At 36.7% G+C, this 12,343-nt stretch overlaps 2 pseudogenes; one reads left to right on the forward strand and one right to left on the reverse strand.

Moving 5' to 3' along the window:
* Positions 1 to 292: 292 nt before the first annotated feature.
* Positions 293 to 2,489, reverse strand: LOC103602753 (annotated as a pseudogene).
* A 7,177-nt stretch (positions 2,490 to 9,666) lies between these two features.
* Positions 9,667 to 10,890, forward strand: LOC103602754 (annotated as a pseudogene).
* The last annotated feature ends 1,453 nt before the right edge of the window (positions 10,891 to 12,343 follow it).

A 12,343-nucleotide genomic window follows, 5' to 3' on the forward strand; every position in this document is an offset into this window, starting at 1 on the left:
TTAAATGAACTTAGGTATAAACCAGCCAGAATGAAAGAATGAGCTTGTATCTAATGAAAGAATCACAATTTCTAGAACACAGCGAACACCTACACTTACTTTTATTGGATCAAATGGCACCTAAACATACAAATATATTCAAAGCAAATACTGGTACATCAAAGGCACCCACAACACCTTCTTTGATGCAGTCATTTAGGAATTGTAATAAGATAACTATTATCCAGAATCTGTATGCTAAATAGCATTTAGCAGGAGGCAGCTAAATGAACAGGAAAGTCCCTCTACCTACTTTCCTGTTTCCAACTTTTAGGATTTCAAGTTTATTCAAAAGTTTGACATATACAATCTCATATCTACTCTTCTTCAATAACTTCAGAATTATCCTAGTCTGAACTTTCCAATGTGTTTTTGCACTCTTATACAGATGGGCCTCTTCTTCAGGGGTCAGTTTTATCCTTGTACGGCTTATAATCCCATTTTCTCTCAGGATGCAAGGAACACTGAGGAATACTTCATCTGTTCTGTCGAGGCCCTAACTTATGGTGAAAACTGGTTGCATTCTCCTAAGATTCTTCAAAATACTTTATGTTAAATCAGCTACAGATAGGCCAGTGGCCCAAGAAGTATAACCTTTGATCTTAATCTCACAGGCACTGGCAATCACTTCTTTGTGAACACATTTCCACTGCTCAGGATCTTTATCAGTTCCTATATATCTGAGTTCAGATCCTTCGAAGAGACAACAACAGTGTTAACTCCACTCCATGCTTTTCAAGGATCCACCCATAACAGCTTTCACACTCCATACCAAGCTTCTGTCCAATCAAGAAACAGAAATGAGCAGGATCCAGATTACAGCCACTTCCAATAACATGGTTTTTGGCAAAGGCACTCAACTTCCAGGTTATATAAATTAAGATGTCCACTGGATTGCAAACAATAATCAGTCTGGAGCAGGGGTGGTATTAAATAGTCCTGGAAGATTTAATCCTGAATTAAATCCATTAATTTAAAGATGGCCACATTTTGCTGAACTAGATTAAAGCCTGTTTCTTCTTTTTCTATGCACGTGCCTGCTGTGATAATCACTAGGTGGGAGTTTACAGTTACAAGGTAATCTTTGCCACAAACAATAGTTGGCATTTTTATGAAATGTCTGCTATGTTGAAGATCATTGTCTCACCCTTCAGTTTGTCTTCATCAATATCTACAAGAGCAAGTTCATCGCTCATGCCTTTTAATAAGATGCTGACAGCACAGGCCATGCCAACGACCCAGTTCCTATAATGGAGATCTTACTGAGATGAACGGGCTCCTCAAAGGGAAATTCTTAATAAGCTCACTCTTCACAGTCAGTCACAATTTTGGACACGGGAATGAAGAGCCAGGCCCCCCACCGTCACGGCGACACGACATTTCCTGGGTACAAGAAATCCTCTCCTACCACCCTCCCCCTCTGGCTGGCTTCCAAGACTCCCACACCCCAGCCCTTGGCTGCTCACTCAAGCTGGAGGAAGAAAATGGAAGAAAGCTGCATGCAAGCTGGTCCAGGCACCTAGGATAAGTCTTTGAACTGTTGATGTGTCCTCAGCCAGGGCTTTCACCAAGTCCTCCGCGGGTCTGCTCAGACTAAGGCGGTGAAGGGCTTCTTCTCCAGGAAGTGAATACTGGAGTTAGTTTTACAAACATGTATTCTCTTCAATATTTTAGAGTTGTAACAGGCCAACCCAAGTCCTTGGAAGTATTAGTTTTCTATTTTTAGTATATATGCCAAGGAAAAATGCTTATGAACTACAGATGAAAATAGTGTCAACTCTTCCATGCTGTATAACCCAGCCAGGAAGAGTAAGGTGCATGTGCTTTGTCTCCCAACAGGCGCCAGCACTGCTTCCCAGCCCCTCGGCAGACGTGGGCTCCTGTGTTTCGGTGTAACGTGCTGGGGGGCCTTTTAGTGGGGAAGCAATCCACTGCCTTTAGTCCAGTCCTGACCAGACCCACACCTGGGAGGACAGCGGGAGCTTGACAACAGAGGTAAGGCGGACTGTAAGTTACTGCAACTCTAAATCGCACTGGTAAGGATGCTTCTCCAAAAGCAAAGCCTGGGATTGACAGTCCTGATTAAAAATGACTTCTCAATAGAAAGATGGTGATGTCACCCTACTGTGAACTCCCAAAGCTTTCCAGACCTGTGAAGGTGATCACACCAGCCCCACACCACACATAAATGAGTCCCAGTCCAGAGCTTGCAAGGCAAGGGAAGACCCACTCTCTGTTAAAACAGTCATGGCCATACTTCCCTTATTGAACTATTCTGGGCTTTTGTTTTTAGCCAGTGATTATGTTGTAACAAATCCAGCCAGCATTCCTACTGTAGCAACAATTCCGAAGAGAATTTCACCTTTAACTGGGAAAAGCTCATCATCCATTAATCCCAGAGCTTTTAGCCCAAAGAAAGTTTCCCCAGTCCCAGGGTCCACTGCCTCCATGTTTGCATCTTCACTACTGGGTCAGGCGCCCAGTGTAGTCCTCTTTTTAAGAAATGTTTTTAAAATAAGGAAATCCACACCTATATTTATGTCTTCTACATAGGCAATGCTAAAATTTTAACATTTAATGACCTATTTAGTTATCTAGATACTCTTTTTGAAATAAAATACTCCTTGCAAATCCCCTTTTCAAAGAAATATCTTTTCTAGCGACTTTCTTACCCTGGGTGACTGATAAATAATGGGAACATCGTGGAAGGCGTCTCTGGGATGACAGGAGTATTAAAGGTAGAGACTATCAATGCAAATAGCTGTCAGAATCTGAAAAGGTCACAGATGTGGTGAGTACAGGAGGGAATACAATATAACAAGGACCTAGAGCCAGTCAATAATTAGAAAAGAGAAGCCAGTCATATTCACCTAGACCTTGACTTAAAAGCAAGTTGGAATTTAGAAAAATAAATGATTTTATTTTATCTTTATTTTGACAGAATAGTGGTAGTAAATGGGGAGATACTTAAAGCATTTTAACTTGAGGAAAAGATGGATTTGGATGAGAGAAATAAGAACAGTAATAATGTTTAATCTTTGATTAGCAGTTTTGGCAAAGAACTTCCAATTTTCTAAACACTATTTCACTCTCAAATGCTTTAAAGATTCCTTGTTGAAAGAACACAAAAAAAATTACTATTTTTGCAAGATGGTCATTGGGGATCAAAGGCCTGAGGGAGAAACGTGCGAGATGGCACAGAGATAAGCCATCATCAGTAGGGTCAATATTAGCCAACATTAGCTATTAGCTTTGAGGAATTTTGTGAACCAATTTTCTGGTCATTAATTCAGTCCCACTGTGTGAATCAACCACAGACCTGAAAATGATTATGACTAAAGAGCCCTCCATTTTTTTCAACCTCAAACAATCTCCAGTTTTTAAAAGACAAAAATGCCACTCTTAAAGGAGAATTTTAATTCAATAGGTTTTGGGGTTTTTGTTCTTTGGGGTTTTTTTTTTTTTTTAGACTGATTTTGTCTTTACACTTACATTAATGAGAGACATTGAAAATCATGATTCCAGACTTTGTCAACATTATTTGAGAATAGCTCCCATTTTCAGATTTTCTGATAGTTCACAAAGGCAGAAACTCAAATACTCCCAACACAATATATAATAAAAATTGGTCAAACAAAATTAGTGGCAGAGATGCTGAGCAAATTTTTTTTAACTTATATTTTAATTGGCACTTTTTGATTGCACATATTTATGGAATACAGATTTATATTTCAACACATGTGCATAATGTGTGCGCTGAGTGATACTGAGACCTTTGAAACAGGTGAGTACACTGAGGAGTGACTAAAAGGTTGGGAAGAATGACTTCTTATTTGCCTTGAGGATTCATCCCTCTAACAGCAGAAAGTGACTACTTTAATGCCCTCCAGAGTATTTGAGAATTATTTACTAGTTCTATCTGGCTGGTTTTACAGAGACAGTCATCATTATGGAAAAAAATAAAGTTTGGATTATGGCAGGATTTAGATCAGTAATTCAGATCAACTGATATCACAGTTCCATTATGTTTTCTTTATATTCAATATCAAAAGAAAATGTAAAAAGTAAAACAAGGGGCCGGCCCGGTGGCGCACTGGATAGTGCGCCACTTGGGAAGCATGGTGGCGCTCCCGCCCGAGGGTTCGGATCCCACATACAGACTGGTTCCCGCTCACTGGCTGAGCGAGGCGTGGGAGCAACACCGAGGTTTGCAATCCCGTTGCCGGTCCCCGGTCCGGTATGGGGGCAACACTGAGGGTTGCGATCCGTTGCCGGACACGAAAAAAGACAAAAGACAAAAAAAAAAAAGTAAAACAAAATTAATACAAAACAATTTTGCTAATGAATTAGTTGATTTTTCCACCTAAAAGAAAAACTAATGTATCCATTTTGTTCATGTTTGATTTTGTTGTTCTTTTCATTGAATTACTACAAAATGTAGTGTTGGACTAGAATATGAGTATACTTGTATAATCTGCAAATTTTCTTCTAATTCTACCTGTTTATGCTCCTTTAATTCATAAATTTTCCATCAAATAAAAATAATCTCATTTCAAATATCGTATTGTCCTCCATAAATACATATAATTATTATGGGTCAATAAAGAAAAGAGAAATTAAAAAGAAAAAAAAAGAAATCAGAGCCAGAAGCAGATTAGAGGTTACCAGAAACGAGAGGGAAGGAAGGATGTAAAGTTATTGCTCAGTGGGTACAGAGTTTATGTTTAGGATGACAAAATAGTTTTGGAAATGGATAAAGATAGTGGTTACACAGCATTGTAAAAGTAATTAATTAGCATACAATTATATGTTTAAAAATGCTTAAAATAAAAGTTCTTAAATAAAAAAGAAACAATAATCTCATTCTCAAAATATAAAAATGGTAAGTTATTTTATTGCCAAGTAATGCCCACAACAGATTGGGAGTATGTCTAAGGATTAATTCATTTTTCTTTACAGTACTGGGCACAGTTTTCCCTAAAAAAAGAAGCAAATATTAAGAATAAAGAAATAGATTCAAAATAATGCACACTATATCCTATATTTATATAGATTTTAGATAATTCTTAGTAACTAACAAAATCTTCAAAATTTAGATTTTCTTAAACTGTATGTTTACCTCCTACCTACACATACCCAGGTTGGTGTCTTACACTACTTTATGTGTGACTATTGAATTTATTTAGATATATAGTTCTCCTCTCGAAATTTAAATCTTATCTTTAGGGAGTCAGTACACATCTAGTTCATAATTATTTGTTTTTATTTTCATAATTATGCTGTACTTTATTCCCTCATTTAACCATAAATTTCTAAAACATAGACTGTTCTAACTGCTAATAAACATAAAAGATAAAAGGTAGTAATTTACCAAATACATACTAAATCCTTTTTGCAAACTTGCCATTACAAAAGATATTTCATTGACACAACAGAAAGATAATTGGTCAGGAAAAACAATGACTTGAAATACATGCTAAAATACATATATAATATATATAAGTATGCATTCAAGGTATACAAAAGATATCCTCATAGAGTAACAATTTTTAAATAGTTTCAGAAAACTGGTTAGCTATTTATTTTTTAAAAAACTGCAACTTTGCCTAACATTTTACATCAAAATAAATTCTAAATGTATCAAAAAATTAATTGTGAAAAATTAAATAATTAAATAAAACCTGAGAGTTTCAATGAATATCAATCTACTTTCCTAATGGTGAAAGATATTACAAAGGTGGAAGCAAAAGAAAAGATTTTAAATGAAATACTTATGGATTCAACCACAGAAATATTAAACATCTTCCTTTCAAAAACCAAAAATGAGATACAAGCAAGACATTATTTGTAGTCAGTATGGTGATCAAAAGGCTGATATACTTGATGTGTAAATATACCTTATAAATCTATGAAAAAATAATTTTTAAATGTAAATGAAACAATTGCAAAAGACTATAAAGAAACAATTCACAGAAGAAGATAATTAAAAGGTGAACAGACATTTAAAATGCGACTTCATTAATAAAAATTTTAGATTAAACCTGAGATAATAAATACTGTTCTGTTGTGTAACAAAGTCACTAAAATGGCAAATAATGTAAATCAGTGTCCTAAGGGTAAAATAAGAAAGAAACCCTTATTAATTGTTAAAGTAATTTGAAAGACATATTTCTAGAAAATTTTTGTAAGTAAATTGAATCTTAATAATGTCCATGCTATTAGGCTAAGCAATTCTAGTTCTAAAAATATATAAAGAAAATAATTTAAATATGGATACATATTTGTGTAAAGTATCAACAACTGAAATAATCCCAATAGAAATAGTTGCACATAAATTTATTATTCAATAAGAGAAATAGTTATATAAATTATCTTTAGCCATTTGATAGAGTATTATACAGTCATGCTGTGGGACTTCTAATTTCTGGTTTGTACAAATAGCTTGGAAGTCACCATTTCATCCCAACTACAAATTGAGAGTGAATCAAGAAACAGAGCTCAACTATGTTGTCTACAAGAATGTCACTTTAAATATAAACACACATACAGATAAAAAGTAAGTGGATGGAGAAAGTTATGCTAATGTTGACATTATTCAAAAGAAAGTGGAAATATCTATATAATATCAGACAGCAGACTTCAGAGTAAGGAAAATTATCAAGTATAAAGAGGGGCGGTATATAATGATAAAGAGGTCAGTTCTCCAATAAGACATACCAATCCTTAATATGTAAGTACCTGACAACAGACAGTCAAAATATGTGAGGCAAAAACCAGTAAAACTGAAAGGAGAAATAAGTGAATTTATTATTACAGTTGGAGACTTCAACACCCCTCCAGCAGAAGTGGACAGATTCAGCAGACTGAAAATCTATAAGGACAAAGTCAAACTCAAAAACAACATCAATCAACTGGATGTAATGGATATGTATACACTACTTCATCCAACACAGCAGAATACATATCCTTCTCAAGCACATATGAATCATTGACCAGAATAGATAATATTTACAGATATGTGTAAAACACATATAGCAAGTGTAAAATAATAGAAATTATACAATGTATTTTGTTGGGCCACAATAGAAATAAATGAGAAATCAGTAACAGAAAGATAGACTTAAATCCCAATTATTTGGAGATTAAATAACACAGTTCTAGATAACACATAGGTCAAAGAAGAAATATCAAAAGAAATTTAAAAGTATTTTGAAATAAATAAAAGTGAAAATACAATTTTTCCAAATGTATGGGATTCAGTGAAAGCACTGTTTACAGAGAAATTTATAGCATTGAATGCAGCTATTATAAAAGAAGAAAGAGGTAAAATAATTACCTAATCTTCCAATTTAGAAAACTAGCAAAAAAATAGCAAATAAAAACCAAAAGTATCCAGAAAAAAAGAAATAAAATTTACAGCAGAAATCAGTAAAATTGAAAATAGAAAATCAACAGAACCAAAAGCTGGTTCTCTGAAAAGATCAATAAAATATATGTCTCTAGGCAGACTAAGAAAAAAAGACACAAATTACTAATATCAGAAATAAAGGGCCGACCCGGTGGCGCACTGCGCTAGTGCGCCACTTGGGAAGCGCGGCTGCGCTCCCGCCGAGGGTTCGGATCCCACATACAGACCAGTTCCCGCTCACTGGCTGAGCGAGGCGCGGGGGCAACACCGAGGGTTGCGATCCCGTTGCCGGTCCCGGTCCGGTACGGGGGCGACAGTGAGGGTTGCGATCCGTTGCTGGACATGGAAAAAGACAAAAAAAAAAAAAACGAAATAAAACAGGGAGCATCACTACAGATTGCATAGAAATTAAAAAGATAATAAAGAAATGCTATACACACATTGGGAAAGAAGACATAAGACAGTTTTTGTTCACAGATGACCTGATCATTTATGTAGAAGCAAAGTTGCAGGATACAAGTTGGTATACAAAACCCAGTTGCTTTCCTATATACCAGCAATGAACAAGTAGAATTTAAAAATAAAAACACAATACCAGTTACATTAGCACCCCCAAAACAAAATACCTACGTATAAATCTAACAAAACACATACAAGATTTTTTTAGGGAAAACCATAAAACTCTGATGTAAGAAATAGAAGAACAAACAAAATAATACACTGAATTTTCAGAAGGAGAGAACAGACTTGTGGTTATTAGAGGGGGGTAGGGGTGGGGGTTTAAAGAGATATTAGTTCATGTGCACAAAAAGTGAGTACTTTCTGTAAAGACAAATATGTCAGCTATTTGATTAGATCATCACATATTGTACACCCATACTGATAGTCAACTCTATAGCCCATAAATATGTATAATCATTGTGATATAAAAGAAAAGAAAAGAAATCAAGGAAGAACTAAATAAACGGAGAAAGATATTCCATGTTCATGGATAGGAAGACTTAATATTGTCAAGTTGTCAGTTTTGTAAAGTTATCAAGTTGTCAATTTTTCCCAAAAGGATCTATAGGTTCAATGCAATCTCACTCAAAATCTCAACAAGTAATTGTGTGGATATTGGCAAACTGATTCTAAAGTTTATATGGAGAGGCCAAAGACCCAAAATGACCAACTCATTATTGAAACAGAAGAATGGTGTTTGATTGACACTTCCTGACTTCAAGACTAAATATAAAGCTACAGTAATAAAGACAGTGGGTTATTAGTGAAAGATTAGACAAATAGAATGGTGAAACTGAATAGAGAGCTCAGATTTAGATACACACAAATATAATCACGTGATCTTTGACAAAAGACCTAGAGCAATACAGTGGAGAAGGATGGTCTTTGCAACAAATTGTCCTGAAAAAACTGGACATCTATGTGCAAAAAATGAATCAAGGCACAGACACTACAGCCTTCACTCAAAATGAATCACAGATAATAAATGTAAAATGCAAACCGATAAAATTCCTAGAAGGTAACATAGGAGCAAAGTAAGGTGACTTTGGGTTTGGTAATGATTTTTTAGATACAACATCAAAGACATGATTCATGAAAGAAAGAATTAATAAGCTGGACCCTATTAAAATTAAAATGTTTGCTCTGCAGTAGACACTGTCAAAAGAATAAAAAAGGCAAGCAACAGACTGGGAGAAATATTTGCAAGAGACAATCTGATAAAGAACTGTTATTCAAAATATACGAACAGCTCCTAAAAGTCAACAATAAGAAAACAAACAACCTGATTTTAAAAATGGGTCAAAGACGAGTTGTAGGGTGGAGGCCGGAGTGATGAGGAGGCCACAGTGGGCAGGGCAGGATGGGGACCGCCTGCCTGCCCGGGTTGTGGAAAGGTATCGCTGACCAAGTTGCTGCTTCTTGCCACTGCTTCAGCTTCCCGGCTCCCCCACGGACGGGCAGGGCGGCCCGGCTGTGGGTGGTCAGATAGCCCCCATCTTCCGCTGCCCATCTCTGTCCCCTGCAAGCATGGAGCAGACGACGGCGGCGGCGCCAGCAGGCGAGGAGGAAGAAGGTGGGACGGCTGCAGCCTGTGTGGTGGACTGTGGCACGGGGGAAGATGAAAAAAAGTCTTCATGGTGGAGATAATAATCAAACTGGGCCTCTAGGGATGAGTGAAGTGTTGATGGGTAGAAATAAGACCAGCATACCAGGTATACAAAACTAGGATATGCTGGAAACGCAGAACCACAGTTTATTATCCCTTCCTGTATTGCTACGAAAGGAGTCAGCAAAAGTGGGAGATCAAGCTCAAAGGAGGGTGATGTAAGGTGTTGATGACCCAGACTTCTTCACTGGTGATGGAGCAACAGAAAAACCTACACCTGCAACAAAGTGGCCAATCTGCCATGGTATAGTTGAAGATTGGGACTTGGTGGAGAGGTGTATGGAGCAGCTGATCTTTAAATATTTAAGGGCAGAACCTGAAGACCATTATTTTCTTTTGACTGAACCTCCACCGAATACTCCAGAAAATAGGGAATATACTGCTGAAATAATGCTTGAGCCCTTCAATGTTCCAGGCTTGTCCATTGCTGTGCAGGCTGTTCTTGCCTTAGCTCCATCCTGGACCTCAAGACAAGTAGGAGAACGGACGTTGACTGGTACAGTAATGGGCAGTGGAGATGGTATTACTCACGTCATTCCTGTGGCTGAAGGGTATGTGATTGGCAGTTGTATTAAACACATGCCAATTGCAGGACGAGATATGACATATTTTATTCAGCAGCTGCTGAGAGATCGAGAAGTAGGAATCTCTCCAGAACAATCTTTGGAAGCTGCTAAGGCAGTAAAGGAACAATATAGTTACGTCTGCTCCGATTTAGTAAAAGAATTTAACAAGTATGACACAGATGGGTCAAAGTGGATTAAACAGTATACTGGAATCAATGTTATCTCAAAGAAAGAATTTTCCACTGATGTTGGTTATGAGAGATTTTTGGGACCTGAAATCTTTTTTCTTCCAGAGTTTGCAAATCCAAACTTTACACAACCTATCTCAGAAGTTGTAGATGAAGTAATTTAGAATTGTCCTATTGATGTCAGGCGTCCTCTCTACAAGAATATTGTCCTCTCTGGAGGTTCAACCATGTTCAGGGACTTTGGACGTCACTTGCAAAATTTGAAAAGAACCGTAGATGCCAGGCTGAAATTAAGTGAGGAATTGAGTGGTGGTAGATTGAAGCCAAAACCTACTGATGTACATGCAGCGATATGCAGTTTGGTTTGGAGGATCAATGCTGGCTTCCACGCCTGAGTTCTACCAAGTATGTCACACCAAAAAAGATTATGAAGAAATTGGACCCAGCGTTTGTTGTCGTTTGGAGTCATGTTGTAAAATTGACTTCATAGTTATTGGGGTTAGGGAGATGGGGAAGAGATAACTTTTCTGTTCTGTCTGGATGGCTGGTTTTGAGATCTTAAACCTGACTTGAAATAGTAAGACCAAACATGATTATACAGGAATATTTTAATAAGTATCAACATGAAAATGTAGAAGAGAGCCAAAATGAATAAGTGTTCTTCCTTAGTTTGAATATTTTAATCTTATGTGTAACACAAAGAAGTGGGTTTTAGTTCTTTCTGTGCCCTGATATTTTGTATACTACCAAGATTCAATGGTATTTATCAGTGTGTAGATATTTCTATAATGTTTGAATTGTGCCTTTCTGAGTGTGCAATGCAAGAGCTTGTTTATATTTCATACTTTTTATATGTTTAGGAGAAAAAAGTCAAAGAAAAACGGTCATATTAGAGGGGGAAAAAATGGCCAAGTAAAGGATAAATTTAAAAATAGCCTCATGAGGGCCGCCAGGTGGCGCACTGCTACAGTGCGCGCTTGGGAGTGCAGCGGCGCTTCCGCCGAGGGTTCGGATCCCACATACAGACCGGTTCCTGCTCACTGGCTGAGCGAGGTGCGGGCACGGCACCGAGGGTTGCGATCCCATTGCCGGTCCGGTCCGGTACGGGCGCAACACTGAGGGTTGTGATCCGTTGCCCGACACAAAAAAAGACAAAAAAAGGAAAAAAAAAATAGCCTCATGAGACTTGGAGTACACATTCATGGGATTCCAGTTATTACGAATTGCTCTCCCCCACCCCACCTAAGGTTTTCTTTGCAAGTGCTTTGGGAACTAAGAAGCTAGTATCTTGGGTTAACTGAAGGCTGCTCGTGCTTTCTGATTACTCGCATTCTGTTTCTTGCTATAAAAGAAAAGTAAAGACTAGACTGTTGGACCAGTATTGCAGTTCGTTAGTGTCATTTCTTATTTTAAAAAACCCAATAATAATTTGATGACCAAAATTGGTATATATAAAGCCTAAGATCATTCTAATAAAGGCACAAATTTCTTTTTAATACTTGTTTCAAGTTCTTTAATCTCTTTATAAGTTAACTAATAAGTCTATTTTCTTTAAACGTTTGCAATAGTTTTTTTGAAATCACAATCATTGGTTAGTAAGCTGAATTTTTTATGTGCTCTCTACAAACAATTATGAACTTTTAATATGTTCAGTCCTTTCATTTTGATAACTGGATCTCCATTTGATATTTTTATTTGTATAACTCATTTGCAGTCTAAACTTTTTTTTTAGTGCCCATCCCTGACATATCATGGAAAGTTAATTTTCTTTGCATTTTAAAATATCTGCATCATGAAGAAAAAGTGATGAAAATAAATTAAAACTGAATTACAAAAAAAAAAAAAAAAAATTGGTCAAAGACCTTAACAGACACCTCACTAAAGAAGGTCCTCAGATGGTAAATAAGCATATAAAAATATACTCAACATCATTTGTCATCAGAGAAATGCAAATCAAAACAACAATGAAATACTA

The sequence above is a fragment of the Galeopterus variegatus genome, unplaced genomic scaffold, assembly GCF_000696425.1.
Source record: "Galeopterus variegatus unplaced genomic scaffold, G_variegatus-3.0.2 Scaffold4274, whole genome shotgun sequence".
Taxonomy (NCBI): Eukaryota; Metazoa; Chordata; class Mammalia; order Dermoptera; family Cynocephalidae; genus Galeopterus; species Galeopterus variegatus.